This window comes from Giraffa tippelskirchi, chromosome 14 (assembly GCF_054371585.1).
Source record: "Giraffa tippelskirchi isolate mGirTip1 chromosome 14, T2T-mGirTip1v1.2.pri, whole genome shotgun sequence".
NCBI classification, from domain to species: domain Eukaryota; kingdom Metazoa; phylum Chordata; class Mammalia; order Artiodactyla; family Giraffidae; genus Giraffa; species Giraffa tippelskirchi.
Window position 1 is genome coordinate 66,564,165 of NC_137288.1, and position 16,817 is coordinate 66,580,981.

Sequence of the window (16,817 nt, forward strand, 5' to 3'; positions counted from 1 at the left end):
CGGTGTTGAACCAACATTTTAATCCTCGGTTCACATCTGCCAGTACTGTTTTCAATGAGCAACTGTTATGAAACGTTTAATTTTAAAGCATTTTCTTTTACATTTGGTATTAATTCAAAAGAAAACAGGGGTCACAATAAATCAACTCCGTGAATGTTTACATGTACATTACAACACGGCTATTCGTGTTTCCCATACATGGACCCTTAATTCATTGAAGGGAACTAGCTTGGGGGCATTACCCACGGAAAAACCTTGGACTAAAGCAGATACCAGTGGATTGTTTCATTGTTGTGAAGTGAAGTGGAAATTCTGGTGACGAGAGACTTCTGTTTACGTGAAACGGGTCTGTGCAAAATGTGATTTCAAGATGGCTTTTTGGTGGAAACCTGCTGTTTCCATGCCACTGGCTTATTACTCACATTTAAAAATGAACTCCATGCTAGGCAAGACATCCACATGTTCAATCACTTCAAAATGATTATGGCTGTGTTTTCATTAAAAATGTTTCAATAACCATGGGAAGCTCATGAAATTCAAAACATGAAAAATGTCTGGGTGATAAACATGTCTCTGAAATTCCGATTAAGCAAGGTGACCTGGGCTTCCATGACAAATGACTTTAAAAAAAAGAAGTTAAATGATTTTAGTTCAATTTAGGAAAAGGAGGGGATGTGTTGGTTGGGGGTGAATGTAGTGATGTATGAATCAGTGGTCAACCTATGGTTGTCTCGATAGCCCCAGTCTCACTGTTCAACTGTATCTGCTGCAGAGAGAAGATGTGATACTAGCTGATGCCCACGGGTCACCTACAGGCATGAGCTTTCCATGAAAACTAGGGTTCTGTGGCCACATTTTCCTTACTTTGCTTGTCACCCTCTGTACCCTGACCTGCCTCTGTAAGCCAATGTGAGCCCCTAACTTTTGGATCAAGGATGGTATAAACACAGGGCTCTTGGACAGGGCCCATGGAAGACTTCAGTAGTCTGATTTGATGGGTGCTTGTTCTCAGTAAGCTTAGAAATGAGGTCACACTCTCAGCATGGGGCTTCAAGCAGCCAGTGTACAGAACTGGTCCAGTTCTCATTCAGTCCCATTCAAAGAACCCATCCTGCTCCCACCTTTGTTCTCCTTGAGCATAAACTTCCAAGGAATCTTGACTCATGCTAGACACATGCATTTCTCTCAGCTCCGATCCAAGGGCTGGAAGACTGGATACACCTAGAGTAATGGGGGAAATGTAAAGAAACAGTGGGCAGCCAGGAAATGCAGGCAACAGGTAGGAGTCTTAAATAATCCTCAGTATCTGCCATTTTGTCATTTTATTGATTTATTTATTTTTATAGCTGGGTATCTTATTGGCAGTGAGTTTGCTAAGAAAGCAAATAGTTGGAACAGAGAGCCCTAATCCCATTCATGAAGTCTTTTCTCTGCTTTAATGGAGTAAGAACATTGAAGCATAGCTCGTTTTTTACAGAACTATAACCCATCAGATGGCAACATAATGGCTGTCGGTGTCGCTTATTTAGCAGGAGACCATGTTGGTTAATCTTTTTGTTTTCACCAAAGAATTTATGTTTAAAGTCAGTCATCTGTTGCAATTCTCTTTCTCTCTCTCCCTCTTCTCTCCATCCCTCCTTTCTTTCTTTCCTTATTTACTTGAGAACGTTCTCCCACTCACGAACATTTGGGAGAAGTTAAGCCAATTCAGGGATGACATTTCATGAAAATTACACCTAGTAAGACAAAGCATATTTTGTCCTTCGTTTGGATGCTTGAATTAGAACTAAGCAAATAAACACAGGTGGGAGGTGTCACTCATGCAGCAGAAATACCCGTACACCGACATCTACCTCAATCCACAGTAGCTGTTATTTTCTACACGGGAGAAAGCCTTGGTCAGTCCTCTTTGTTGTTGTGGGCAGCATCAGATTTCTTATGACAATAGCTAACAGCTATCCAGTGCTCACTTTATTATACCAGGCATATTATATGCATTATCTGATTTAATCTCCAGCAAGATTAAAAAAAGTAAAAACTTTTCAAATGTCCATCTTAGCAGTGAGGACATTGAGGCTGAGAACGGTTGAAAAATCTTATTCCAGAGTCGCAGTTGCGAAGTAGTAGGTAAGAGTTTTGTTTTTTTTAAATTTGTTTGGCTGCATTGGGTCTTAGTTGCAGCATGCAGACTTTTTAGTTGTGACGTGTGGGATCTAGTTCCCTGACCAGGGAATGAATCTAGGCCCTCTCTGCATTGGGGGTTTGGAGTCTTCGCCACTGGACCACCTGGGAAGTCCCAAGAATTTAAAGCCTGGTCTGACGGCTCCAGATTCAGAGTTTAATCACAGTGCCTCCATGGAATTTATAGGAGGAAGGAATTTCCCTTCCACCTCTGTTATAAATAAGCTTTTGTCTACAAGTTCATCACTGCTACCTGTAAGAAATGAGATATGGAATGACATGACTAAATTAGTTCAAGCACATTTGACTCCAAATTAGAAGATGCAAAGCATCGTTGATAAACCACTAGCTAACCACCTTACCTCCACATTTCCTGAGTAGTTAGAAGGAAGTTACAACCTCTCTTAAATCTCTGGATGTGCTGGATGATAATTTCCCAATAAACTGAATCCTGTTACTATCGGAAGATTTGAAAACTTCTAACGATTATTACCAATGCCTCTAAACAACATGGGCTGGTGACAGCCAATCAAAACCTCCCACTGGATGATGCTTGAGTTTTATTTCCAAAAGGTAACTTAGCAGAAATGGAGTAACTGTTCATTATTTTCTGTCATTTTTATATCATTTTTTGCCATGCATATTGTGCAGTAATTGCAGGAAATTAAATTTGAATCTTGTGACACAAGCATGTTGTGAATATCATAAAAAACACATATGTTCATAAATGGTAAAAAAAAAAGAAAGGAAGAAAAGAAAGGTGATAAAAATTACATTTAGAAAACTTTTACAGTCTTTCAGAACAATGGGAAAGGGAATGTTTGAGTGTTCTTTGTTCAGGCTGAATCTCTACGTGGAAATGCTTCCAGGAGGCAAAGTTTTGTTTCGTGGGGCATATTTGTATTTTTGCTGTTTTCTCCAGATTTTTTACATGGTGCCCTAAGAGCAGGAGGACATTTGAAATCCTGTACAAAGAACTGGCTTGAAAAGAATTCCCAGCCAGGTCCGGTAGATACAGAGCCTGCAGACAAAGCTGTTTTTCACTTGCCACGTGGAAGTAAGAATAGACAGGGAACCATCATGACTTTTTCAGCTTCTGCTGTTGTGTCTCCTCTGCTTGGTGATACCTGCTGCTTTCCTTGCTGCCTCTTGCTGGATGAGGTTAATTCCTGTCTAATCCTCTTAGTGATACTGTAGAAACATCCCTGAAGCTAGGTGTTTACACCCTACTGTGTGGCTTGACCTAGAGTCAACCTCATCAGTTGATGTGATGGAAGAGCCAGTGATTGGCACCTGAGTGTTGATTTGGCTGCTGTCATCAATACCATCTCACATCCAGCTTTCATTATGTGATTTCTCTGGGTCCACAGGTAATCCTCTGGGTTTTGGAACAATCTCACTCTGTGATTTCCTATACCAATAATGGGAGACAATGAATTCATCCTAACACATTTGCAGAATGATAAAGCATTACCTTTTACAAATTAATGCCACTCAGGGTTGGCAAATTACAGAAGTGCCTGACTCTCCTTACATAAATCCTCTCTCTAACATCCAAACATAGTGTACAGTCGAGCTCAGTTCCGAACTTCCCATGAAGACTTCTTTGATTACTTCAGTTTATTACTATTTCCTCTCTTTGAAGTACTTATTGACTGAGTTGTTCATTTCAATTTAACTGTTAAGCCTCAGTTACTAGAATCTTTTGTTAAAATGTCAAATCTTTGTAAGTAGAAATTAGGTCTCCATTATCCTTCGGATCCTGCAGGATGCTTCAATAGTACCTGTATCTTCATCCAAAACCATCATGATCCTATTTGCCTCCCCAAGCCAGTCCTCTTCCTTCCTTGTTACTGTTGCCACTGTTACGGTTATTTCTACTACCCAGACACCAATATTACAAGGTAAGTCTTGACTTCCCTCTCTCCATCACACCCCATAATTAATCAATTGCAAAGTTCTTCAGATTGGCAATTTTTTATTTTGATTCGTTGGTCTCTAGAACTCTTTTATCAAAGGAAATCTTATACAAAAGTCCAGTGTATAAGAAAAACCAAACTTCTCTGGTGCTTCAGTGGTTAAGAATCCTCCTACCAATGCAGGGGACAGGGGTTAGACTCCTAGTCTGGGGAGATTCCACATGTTCCAGGGCAACCAAGCCCATGCTCCATAGACTACTGTAGCCTGCATACTCTAGAGACCACATGCTCTAGAGCCTGTGGGCTGCAACAAGAGAAGCCACGCCAATCAGAAGCCCCTGCACTGCGCTAGGAAAAGTCTGCCTGCAGCAACGAAGACCCAGTGCAGCCAAAAATAAATAAATAAAATTGAAGGAAAAAAAAAAAGGAAAAGGAGCTATGGTAAGAAGAGGCTGGACTACCTGGTGCCTCCAACTGCAGCGCTTGGAAGAACTCCTAGAATCTCTGAGGCTGAACACCATTGAAAGGCACGAAAAAGCAGCACGCCATAGTGAAAAAATACTGGCATAGATCAGAGGAGCTGAACTGAGCCTTGATTTTCTTATCTTTAAAATAGGGTATCTTCCCTGCTTACATCACAGGGTTATTGTAAGGATCAAACAAGACTCTGCATGTGAAAGCACGTGGCAAACTATCAAAGGCCATGTTGACTTAGGGAGCCATCACCTCTTGTGTGATCTTCAGGGTCCTATTCTCCTTCTCATTCTACCTACTGCCTAGCCAAACACTGTTTCATACATTAATCCTCCCAAGGCACATCCCTTCCACATCATTTCTTTTTTTGATTATAGCACTATTTGTTAGAGTGAAACCATTGCAACTTTGTAAGATGGAAAATTCTAACATACAGAACTGAAATAGGTAAATGAACGCATATGCTCATTATCCTGCTTTAACAATAATCAATATTTTGCCTATCTTGTTTTTATGAAAAAATTTAAAAAGCTAACAAAATGTCTGAAAATAGAAGAACAGTTGAATAAACTGGGGTCCATTGATTTACAGTGCTATGAAGCTTCAGATTTGTATTATAAAACAATTCAGAATATATGGTATTACTGCAACTATGAAAGTTCAAAAATGAATATTCAATCTGTGTAGAAAAAAAGACAGGAAGGAAGTACAGTAAAATATTAACTAGTTTCCCTTTAGTGTTTCATATCATTTCTTGACTCAGAGATGTCTAATAGTCACCACCGGCTGCTAAATTAAGATCAAATGTTTCAACTTAGTGTTGAAGTCTTTTACAGCGAAGTCAGACTTCCCTTTGTAGTATCAGTGGCTGTCATTCTTCCACATAAACCTGATGCTTTAGCAAAATCACCTACTGAGTCTTTTCTAAATGCAATCCTCTTCTTGCTTGTCTCTCAACTTTTGTTCTGACTGTCCACTTTGGCACCCCCCGAAACGCAATCTATGATTCAAGTCGCGTGTTTGGTACCTCATGTCTGGTGAAGCTTTTTCTGATCCCAGTCTCTGCTTCAGTCTCCTCCAGACCCCCCACAGGAAACAGGGTAAATTCTCATGGATTCCTGAAAGGCAGAGAAATACAGTATTTAGAAGTGTGGAGGATTTATGAAATTTTCTCATAAGTGTTTAATAAAGCAAACTGAAATATGTTTGTGATAGCCACCTCCCTCATTGTCTTTTGAAAGATAGGTAGACCTTTTAAAGATAGGTAGAAATAGGCAGACCTTTATTTGAGGGTAAGTTTTCTCAGTTTATAATTTTCTTCTTTCTACTGAGAGACTAAAATGCAAGTCAGAGGATGCTATTTTGGCAAACGGGGACTGCCTCGCTGGTCTCAGGGAAGATTTTGTCTTTCTGGCCGTGCCATGCAGCGTGTGGGATCTTAGTTCCCTTAGTGTGTGTGTGTGTGTGCGTGCTAAGTTGCTTTAGTCGTGTCCGACTCTGTGCCACCCCATGGACTGTAGCCTGCCAGGCTTCTCTGTCTGTGGGATCCTTCAGGCAGGAATACTAGAGTGGGTTGGCTGCCCTCCTCCAGGGGATTCTCCTGAATCAAACCTGAGTCTCTTCTGTCTCCTGCATTGGCGGCAGGTTCCTTACCACTAGAGCCACCTGGGAAGCCCTAGCTCTCTTAGCTGCTGCTGCTAAGTCGCTTCAGTCGTGTCCGACTCTGTGCGACCCTGTAAACGGCAGCCCACCAGGCTCCGCCGTCCCTGGGATTCTCCAGGCAAGAACACTGGAGTGGGTTGCCATTTCCTTCTCCAATGCATGAAAGGGAAAAGTGAAAGTGAAGCCGCTCAGTCATGTCCGACTCTTAGCGACCCCATGGACTGCAGCCTACCAGGCTCCTCCGTCCATGGGATTTTCCAGGCAAGAGTACTGGAGTGGGCTGCCATTGCCTTCTCCTAGCTCTCTTAGATGGGGGATCAAACCTGTGCTCCCTACAGTCAAAGTGCAGTGTCTTAAAAACTGGACCAGCTGGGAAGTTCCAGATCTTCTTTTCTGAAAGCTTACATTCCCTGAATATAAGAGTATTGTTATCTTCACACCAAAAGATTTCAGTTGTTTAAAAACTGCTCATTTATCAATATATAATTTAGAGTTAGAAAAGCAGGCTGAATTGGCGAATATATTTAACAGGAAAAAATTGTCACTTTAAGGTATAAACGAGAAAGGGACCATCTGCCATGTAGGGGTTCTCATCTGTGTTTGATGCAATAACGAGAAGAATTTGTGGAAAACTAGTGATGAGAAAGAATAACTCAAGTAGGCTTTTAAAGGATCTCACTCATTTAACTACTTGATAGATAGCCTAAGTAATTTATTTAAATAAATAAATGGTGTTCATTTAAAATGATCAAAGCTTTGTGTTCATAATTACCTGCTTCAGTTAAAGACAGTTTTCCTTTTAAATACTTTAAATATTTTCTTGTTGCCATCCTTTACCCTGTCTACTTGTCTTTTTTAATAAAGACAGAATCAACTGAATAAAGATAAACTTAGTCTATGATGATTTGCATGGTTTCTCCTATCAATTAGAGGGTTTGGAATCAATTAGCGTTTTACTCCAGTACACCTGGACACATAATATTCCATGGAAACTCATCCATGACTTTGTATTTTCTTCTATCAGTTAGACAAAGAAAATGCTATATGGATACAGCACTGCCGTTCCGTTGGGTAACCTTGGAGACTCAGTAGTGAACTGGAATGTCAGTCCTTGTTTTAGAGATGTGCTAATGAGCAGAACTTTCTGTTATTCTCCATTTCCTGCCTGAAACAACCAAAAAATAAATAAATAACAAGGTATGTGGAACAATGAACGATGATTTTCCAGACACTGGTGAACAAGCTACTAAATAAAACAAATTAATTAAGCCTGCTATGCAATTGCCCCCAGATTTACCACCTTGAGATAATTTCTAGCCTGCAGTGCAAGCAAGGGAGCCTGAGCAGAACCTAGAAGAATCCCTTGGGTGAAGAGGCAGAGCTGAGAGATTGACAGGATCAGGAGGGCTGCATAGTACAGGGTGGAACAGAACCAAAAGGGAGAGCTACAAGAGAAGAAACTCCAGAGATTTATCCAAGGGACCCCTCAAATAGTCAGCTGAGTGCTGACCAGATATGTACTTGAGGAAACTTTTCAGAGCCAGGATAAAACTCACCTGAAATGATTAGAGATACAAATGCCTCAGAGTCACACAGACTTGAAAATGTTACCTGTTTCCACCAGCCAAATGAAGAATTCCATGATTCACAGGGTATTAGAGGGAGAAGGATCTTGCCTCACTACGGGGGAAGAAAAGCAATGACAAACCTAGGCAGCGTATTAAACAAAGACATTGCTTTGCCTACAAAGGTCTGTGTAGTCAAAGCTATGGTTTTTCCAGTGGTCATGTATGGATGTGAGAGCTGGACGATAAAAAAGGCTGAGTGCCAAAGAATCGATGCCTTCGAACGGTGGTGCTGGTGAAGACTCTTTGAAAGTTCCTTGGACTACAAGGAGGTCAAACCAGGTAATCCTAAAGGAAATCAACCCTGAATATTCATTGGAAAGATTGATGCCGAAGCTAAATCCAATACTTTGGCTACCTCATCGAAGAGCCGACTCATTGGAAAAGACCCTGATGCTGGGAAAGATTGAAGGCAGGAGGAGATGGGGGACGACAGAGGATGAGATGGTGGGATGGCATCACTGACTTTATGGACATGAGTTTGAGCAGACTCTGCCAGATGGTGAAGGGCAGGGAGGCCTGGTGTGCTGCAGTCCATGTGGTCGCAAAGAATTGGACACGACTGAGCTACCGAACAGCAGCAAAGAGAGCAATAATCAGCTCCAGCATGAGTACTGCCTTAGTCTTGCCTAACAAACCTTGAAAGTAAGACTGAAAAGGATGAAATAGTTTGCAAGTAACTTAATTGTATTGTAGAGTAAAACTAAAGAAAAATATGTATAGAAATGCAAAAATATTCAGTACCCCCAAAGTAAAATTAATCTGGCATCCAAATTTTGATTGGCAGCCAATCAAAAATTACTTGGCATGAAAACAAGCAGGAAAACATAATGACTAATGAGGAGAAAAAATTTTTAAATGACATAAGAATTAGATGACAAAGATAGTTATTACAACTGTATTCTATACATTTATAAAGTTAAGTAGAAAAAAATTAATGAGATGGTCATTCAGACATACACATTACAATGTCCGAGGTGAAAAATACGCAGGATTAGACACTGTAGAAAAATATTTGCGAATTTGAAGGCACAGTGATAGAAATTATTTAAATAAAACAGAGAGAAAATAAAATTTAAAAAAATTAACAGAACATCATGAACTATGGAACAATTTTAAGTGGCTTTAATATAGGTGTAAATAGAGTCTCCCCAATGAAGGGGGTACAGAAGTATTTGAAGAAATAACAGGTGATATTTTTCCAAATTTGGTGAAGACAGTAATCTTAAAGAGCTAAGAGTCTCAATGAAGCTCAAGCACAAGAAATGTAGAAAAAACCACCCCAGGGCACATCATACTAAGGTTGTTCAAAAACAGTAACAGTGAGAAAATCTGAAATGCTGACAAAGGGGGAGAAAATAAAAGTCCCATACTTAGAAACAAAGATAAGAATGACATCAAATTTCTCATCTAAAACAGTGCAAGTTAAAATGTAATGAAGTGAAAATTTTAAATTTATGAAAGGGAAAAATTGTCGATATGCATTTATTGACAGTTACACAGTTAGAGTGTCTTTCAAAATCTAAGTCAAACTGAAGACATTTTAAACATATAAAACCTGAAAGAATTCTTGCACTAAAAGAAACGTTAAATAAAGTCGTTCAGACAGAATAAAAATGGTACCTGATGGAAATATGGATTTAAACAAAAAATGAAGAGGACTGGAAATGGAATCTATATTGGTGAAAAGATAACATTTCAATTAATATTTAAATTACTTTAAAGCATAACTGACCAAAGAAAAGTAACAATTCAGTGTGGATAGTGTTAAACTAAATATGTGACAATGGTGGCACAAAATTTGAGAGGGGAAAAATTGCAGAATACTATTGTAAAGCTCTAGTTCTGTATGGGAAGTGGTACAATATCATTTAAATACATGAAGTTGTATAACATCACTTGGTAAGTTAAAAATGTATCCTATAAACTGTAAAGCAGCCACTAAAATAACAAAACAAAGAGTTTTAGCTAATAACCCGAAAAAAGAGATAGCAATGAAATCATAAAAAAGTGCTGTTAATCCACAAGAAGTCAAACATAAAAGAGGAAAAGGGGAACAAGAAACAAATGGGGTAAATTGAAAACAAATGACAAGGTAATATATTCAAACTAAATCACATAAGTGATCATAGTAAACGTCAGTGATCAAAATGCTTCAGTTAGAATGTAGAGACTGTAAAATTGGATTAAAAAATGACCCAACTATATGCTGCCTAAAAAGAAGGCATTTTAAATGTAAAGACACAAATAATAGTAAAAGGATGGAAAATGATATATCATGCTAAGACTTGTCAAAAGAAAGCTAGACTTTACTTATGAAAAGATAAAATAGATTTTAGAGTGAAGAGTATTACAAAGGATAAAAATAGATATTTTATTATGATAAAAGACATCTGTTATATATAACGTATTATGTACATATGTGGGCTTCCCTGGTGGCTCAGACGGTAAAGAATCTGCCTGCAATGCAGGAGACCAGGTTCAGTCCCTGGGTTGGGAAGTCCCTTGGAGAAGGGAATGGCAACCCATTGCAGTATTCTTCCCTGGAGAATTCCATGGACAGAGTCTCCTGGCGGGCTACAGTCCATGGGGTTGCAAAGAGTTGGACACGATTGAATGGCTAACACTTTTACTTTTCAGGTACATAGGTAACATAATATATCAATGTTATGTAACAGAATAATCTGTGTCAAATTCAGGTCTCCTGTGTCCTGGTACTGTATCTAAGTTGTCAGTACCTAATAGAGTACCAGTGTGTGTGGGATCAAGTCGTCTAACCTTCAGTAATGTTTCTTAATCTGGGAGCCTATTACTTTGCATGGTCCCTAGCTCTTTGTTCATACAGACTGCTTTTAAGGGCAGGATCCTCTTTCTTATTTGCCTGCACCCTTAACATAGGGTTTCGTGGCCCTGCTTCTCTGCCACACTCAGAAATACAGTAATGACAGCACTCTGAAGCAAGGAGTTGGACAAGAATGGATTAATCTATGGCCCTAGAGTAGGAAGTCAAGAAACACCTGGACTAACAGGCAAATTTGGCCTTGGAGTACAGAATGAAGCAGAGCAAAGGCTAATAGAGTTCTGCCAAGAGAACGCACTGGTCATAGCAAACACCCTCTTCCAACAACACAAGAGAAGACTCTACACATGGACATCACCAGATGGTCGACACTGAAATCAGATTGATTATATTCTTTGCAGCCAAAGATGGAGAAGCTCTATACAGTCAGCAAAAACAAGACCGGGAGCTGACTGTGGCTCAGATCATGAACTCATTGCCAAATTCAGACTGAAATTGAAGAAAGTGGAGAAAACCACTAGACCTTTCAGGTATGACCTAAGTCAAATCCCTTATGACTATACAGTAGAAGTGAGAAATAGATTTAAAGGACCAGATCTGATAGACAGAGTGCCTGATGAACTATGGATGGAGGTTCGTGACATTGTACAGGAGACAGGAATCAAGACCATCCCCAAGAAAAAGAAATGTAAAAAAGCCAAATGGCTGTCTGAGGAGGCCTTACAAATAGCTGTGAAAGAAGGGATGTGAAAAGCAAAGGAGAAAAGGAAAGATATACCCATTTGAATGCAGAGTTTCAAAAAATAGCAAGGAGAGATAAGAAAGCCTTCCTCAGCAATCAATGCAAAGAAATAGAGGAAAACAACAGAATGGGAAAGACTAGAGATCTCTTCAAGAAAATTAGAGATACCAAGGGAACATTTTGTGCAAAGATGGGCTCAATAAAGGACAGAAATGGTAGGAAGCATCTTTTAATTTCATGGCTGCAGTCACCATCTTCAGTGATTTTGGAGCCCAGAAAAATTAAGTCAGCCACTGTTTCCTCTGTTTCCCCATCTGTCTGCCATGAAGTGATGGGACCGGAAGCCATGATCTTAGTTTTCTGAACGTTGAGCTTTAAGCCAACTTTTTCACTCTCCTCTTTCACTTTCATCAAGAGGCTGTTTAGTTCTTCTTCCCTTTCGGCCTAAGGGTGGTGTCATCTGCATATCTGAAGTTATTGATAGTTCTCTCGGAAATCCTGATTCCAGCTTGTGCTTCCTCCAGTCCTGCATTTCTCATGATGTACTCTGCATATAAGTTAAATAAGCAGGGTGACAATATACAGCCTTGATGTATTCCTTTTCCTATTTGGAACCAGTCTGTTGTTCCATGTCCAGTTCTAACTGTTGCTTCCTGACCTGCATACAGGTTTCTCGAGAGGCAGGTCAGGTGGTCTGGTGTTCCCATCTCTTTCAGAATTTTCCACAGTTTATTGTGATCCACACAGTCAAAGGCTTTGGCATAGTCAATAAAGCAGGAATAGATGTTTTTCTGGAACTCTCTTGCTTTTTCAATGATCCATCAGATGTGGGCAATTTGATCTCTGGTTCCTCTGCCTTTTCTAAAACCAGCTTGAACATCTGGAAGTTCATGGTTCACGTATTGCTGAAGCCTGGCTTGGAGAATTTTAAGCATTACTTTACTAGCGTGTGAGATGAGTGCAATTGTGTGGTAGTTTGAGCATTCTTTAGCATTGCCTTTCTTTGGGATTGGAACGAAAACTGACCTTTTCCAGTCCTGTGGCCACTGCTGAGTTTTCCAAATTTGCTGGCATATTGAGTGCAGCACTTTCACAGCATCATCTTTCAGGATTTGAAACAGCTCAACTGGAATTCCATCACCTTCACTAGCTTTGTTCGTAGTGATGCTTCCCAAGGCCCACTTGACTTCACATTCCAGGATGTCTGGCTTTAGGTGAATGATCACACCATCATGATTATGTGGGTCATGAAGATCTTTTTTGTACAATTCTTCTGTGTATTCTTGCCACCTCTTCTTAATATCTTCTGCTTCTGTTAGGTCCCTACATTTTCTGTCCTTTCATCTTTGCATGAAATGTTCCCTTGGCATCTTTAATTTTCTTGAAGAGATCTCTAGTCTTTCCCATTCTAGTGTTTCCTCTATTTCTTTGCATTGATCGCTGAGGAAGGCTTTCTTATCTCTCCTTGCTATTCTTTGGAACTCTGCATTCAAATGGGTATATCTTTCCTTTTCTCCTTTGCTTTTCACTTCCCTTCTTTTCACAGCTATTTGTAAGGCCTCCTCAGATGGACATTTTGCTTTTTTGCATTTTTTTTTCTTGGGGATGGTCTTTATTCCTGTCTCTGTAAAATAAGAGGTGCAAATATATATGAAAGATTAAATAACAGCATCAGGCAAAATATGCTGGAATGCCAAGTGAATGGTGTACTCTATTTCTTTAACTGAAGACTAAGAAACCTTGAGCACCCACAAGTTCTTTGAGAAATTTAGAATTTTATTTAGTTATTCCAGTACTTAAGTTTGTATTTACAAATGCATTTTTTGAGGGGTGAAGGTCAGCTGGCTAGACAGCTCACCATATGAATGTGGGTTTCATTAAAGTCCAAATGGAGAAAACTAATACAAGAACTGAGTCATGAAATCTACCATAATATTGTCATGAGAACTCAAAAAAACTGAACAAGCCATAGCAGGATTACATCTTCACTGGGTCATAACCATATGAGGGGGAATTTTCCACTTCTGACTCCAGGGATCATTGGATTGTTGTTGTTGTTTAGTTGCTAAGTCATGTCTGACTCTTTTGTGGCCGCATGGACTGTAGACTGCCAAGCTCTTCTGTGCGTGGGATTTTCTAGCCAAGAATACCTTGAGTGAGTTGCCATTTCCTCCTGCAAGTGATCTTCCTGACCCAGGGATCGAACCTGTGTCTCCTACACTGGCAGGAGGATTCTTTACCACTGAAGCCTGGGAAGCCTTCTCACCTGGGAAGCCTAATTATTGGGTGAGGTACCCATTTAATGCAGATTTTCATAATGCTATCATTTTAACCTTATTTCCAAGTGAACAGGTCAGCTTTACAGAGAGATCAGGTGACACTATTACAGCTGATGTTAGAGCATTGCTCATCATCGGAGCTTTGGTTAAGTGTGAAGCTTTGTTATCCTCCATTATCAAATAAAACCTTAACACTACAAGCACCAGTGTAGTTGTATGTAAATAGGCATTCTCTGTATTAATATTGCTAAAATTAAAACACAAAAACTGGTTTAGATTAAAACTAAAGGCTTCATTTTTCCCCCATGATTAAACCCCACATCAAAGGTTTAGTTTAAGCAAAACAATGTAATCCATCACATTTAAATTCACATTGTCAAATTGAATTTTATTGACTACGTGGTTTTGGTGATATAGTTTCATTAATGTTAAAAACACAAGGATAAATGTGCTAATGCACATAGAGGCCTTGGTATGGTTGCTGGCATGTGAAAAGCATTCAGTAAACATTATCTATTATTATTTTGTGGAAATTTATAGCAAGTTTTATTTTAGTACATGTTTGTGGAACATTATTATTATATCTCATTTAGGATAGCACTGAGGTCCACAATTTTTTCTTTAAAAGGTCTGTAAACAGTACTCAAGTGTAATAAACACTAAGTTGGAAAGTAACTGCCAGAAGTTCATTAGTAACCAGGGGGCTTCCTGGAAGACATCAACAAGCTGCCTTATTACTATGACAAAAACTTAAAATGGAGGCACAGAAAAATAAAGTGCCTTATTCAAGCCCATTCATCAGAGCAATAGAAGAGCCTCTTATACTTTAAGTTCCCATCGCTGGCACTCTGTGCTCTTTCTTTCTTTCTTGTCACTGAACCCCAGGAGTAAATAGTACTTATTCTTTTGTCTTTACGTAATGTTTTTGGAAGCAAATAACAGTTGATTATATTTAGCAAACAGTACTTCTTACTGTATTTTGACATAATAATTTTTTCAGTTTGCTTTGGAAACTGACAATTATGATGACATTGAATAGAGGGTTAGGGGTAACCTACATATTCACATGAATGCCAGTTTTGATGAAGCATCAAATTCTTATTTGGCATATACATTATGTCAATTGTGAACTTAAATATTTCTGTGGAAATGCCAACAGAAAAGCTTGCAATCTGCTTGCCAAAAAGAAATTGCATTTAAAAAAAAAAACAAGAAGTGTATCATACCTGTGTAAAAGCTACATAGACACCACATTTTAAAGGAAATCTATATATGTGCTTAAAAAGAAATTATACATGAAATAAAAGCTGTGAAGTATAATCATACTGACTGGAGATTTCCATTCAAAAATCATCACATGGCAAAGACTGGCTACAAAAATTGGGAAGTTTTGCCTCCCAACACCAAAGAAGTAATTTGCAGCAAAATATACACAAAAGTAGTGGTTGCTGAATCTTTCTTTCCCAAGCTATTTAGTAATATATTGGAGAGGGCCTTCCATGTGCAAGATGAATTGAGACTAGGACTTTTAAAAGATATGTTAGATATAATAGATGTGAGTGTGTGTTTACATACATATGTGTATGTGTACATATACACACATACATAAGTATGTGTGTATATAAATAACACACACATGTACACATGTGTGTCTCTGTGTAGACAGATATTAATAGAGATAGATTAGATAGAAATGGCAAAATCGGGTCTTCTTTAAGGAGCTAAAAATTCTACTTGGAGAAATGAGACTGATACATGAAGCAAAAGTAAAAATTTTAAATTGAGATATGGCTACAAATAATTGTGGCTCCATTGCCTCTAAGCCCTCCGGCTTCTGGGTCATATTTCCCTTTCACATCCTAATACCACTAAGAGTTGTTCAGAGAAGTGGAGGGAATGAAACTTCTTTGAGGTACTCGACCTTCCTAAATTCCGTATCCCTGGTCTTTGTCCTTCCTTTGTCTGCTATTCTGTGTACTAACCACCACCCAACCCCAGCCTCCAGCCCCATGATCATCCTGAGGGTATGAAATGATGTCTGTCTCAGGTCTGTCCCACTCCTGCTTTCTCTGTGCCCATGTCCTTCTCCGCACGTCCTCTCTGCAGCTAGGGAAACCCACATCTACTCCCTGGGCTGAGGGGGAACTCACTTCCTTGCCATCTGTGTATCCAACCCAGAGAAGGTCACCATTTAGACCTTCTGGTCTGACCTGCCGCCATGATTTCATAGATCATCCTCCCTGTTTGCAGCTCCTCTCTCACCTCTTCTTTTAAAGTCCTCTCTTTCAAAACTCCCCAAAATTGCATCTCTCAGAAGATTACTAGGGAGTGGGGGGGGGGGGTAGAAAGATCCTTGTTATTTCATGACACAAAATGCATAATAAAAGCTGTCTCAACTACTTTCACTCCAGACAAAACACTGTGTCCCAGCTTTGTCGAAGAGTTCTTTTTTTTTAAGATTTTTAAATTTTTGGCTGCATGCTGCATGCAGACTTTCCCTAGTTGCAGTGAACAGGTTTCTTATTGAGGTGGCTTCTCTTGTTGCTGAGCACGGACTCTAGAGCACAGCCTCAATAGTTGTGGTGCATGGGCTTAATTGCTCCATGGCGTATGGGATCTACCTGGACCAGGGATCGAACCCATGTGCCCTGCGTTGGCAGGCAGATTCTTAACCACTAGACTACCAGGGAAGCCTTTTCTAACAGTTCTCTCAGCTGTTCCCCCGGAGGCATCTGTCCCAAAGTGGAATTCTGCCACTGTCCTAAAGCTCAGAGATAGCATTTTTTCTAGTAAGCATTGGTATTGTATTTTGCTGGGCTTCCCTGGTGGCTCAACTGGTAAAGAATCTGCCTGCAATGTGGGAGACCTGGGTTCGATCCCTGGATTGGGAAGAGCCCCTGGAGAAGGGAACAGCTACCCACTCCAGTATTCTGACCTGGAGAATTCCATGGACTCTATAGTCCATGGGGTTGCAAAGAGTCAGACATGACTGAGTGACTTTCACTTCACTTCACTTGTATTTTCCTAATAAAGGTTAGTATTAGACTAGAGGAGCAATATAGTATTCCATATATTTTATTGCTAGTGAGTAAAAAATTCTGAACATAGAGTCGGAGTGAAGTAGGAACAGAATTG

At 39.6% G+C, this 16,817-nt stretch overlaps 1 protein-coding gene across 8 annotated transcripts in view; it reads left to right on the plus strand.

Moving 5' to 3' along the window:
* Positions 1 to 16,817, plus strand: part of LOC145534726 (uncharacterized) — a 432,243-nt gene that overhangs the window by 221,115 nt on the left and 194,311 nt on the right. The window contains exon 6 of one of the 8 annotated variants that reach the window (XR_014074910.1): positions 8,379 to 9,904. The exons of the other annotated variants lie outside the window; for them this stretch is intronic. The gene's annotated coding sequence lies outside the window, so the exon portion shown is untranslated. Of the gene's footprint in view, positions 1 to 8,378; positions 9,905 to 16,817 lie in introns of those variants that run through there. 8 annotated transcript variants of the gene reach the window in all.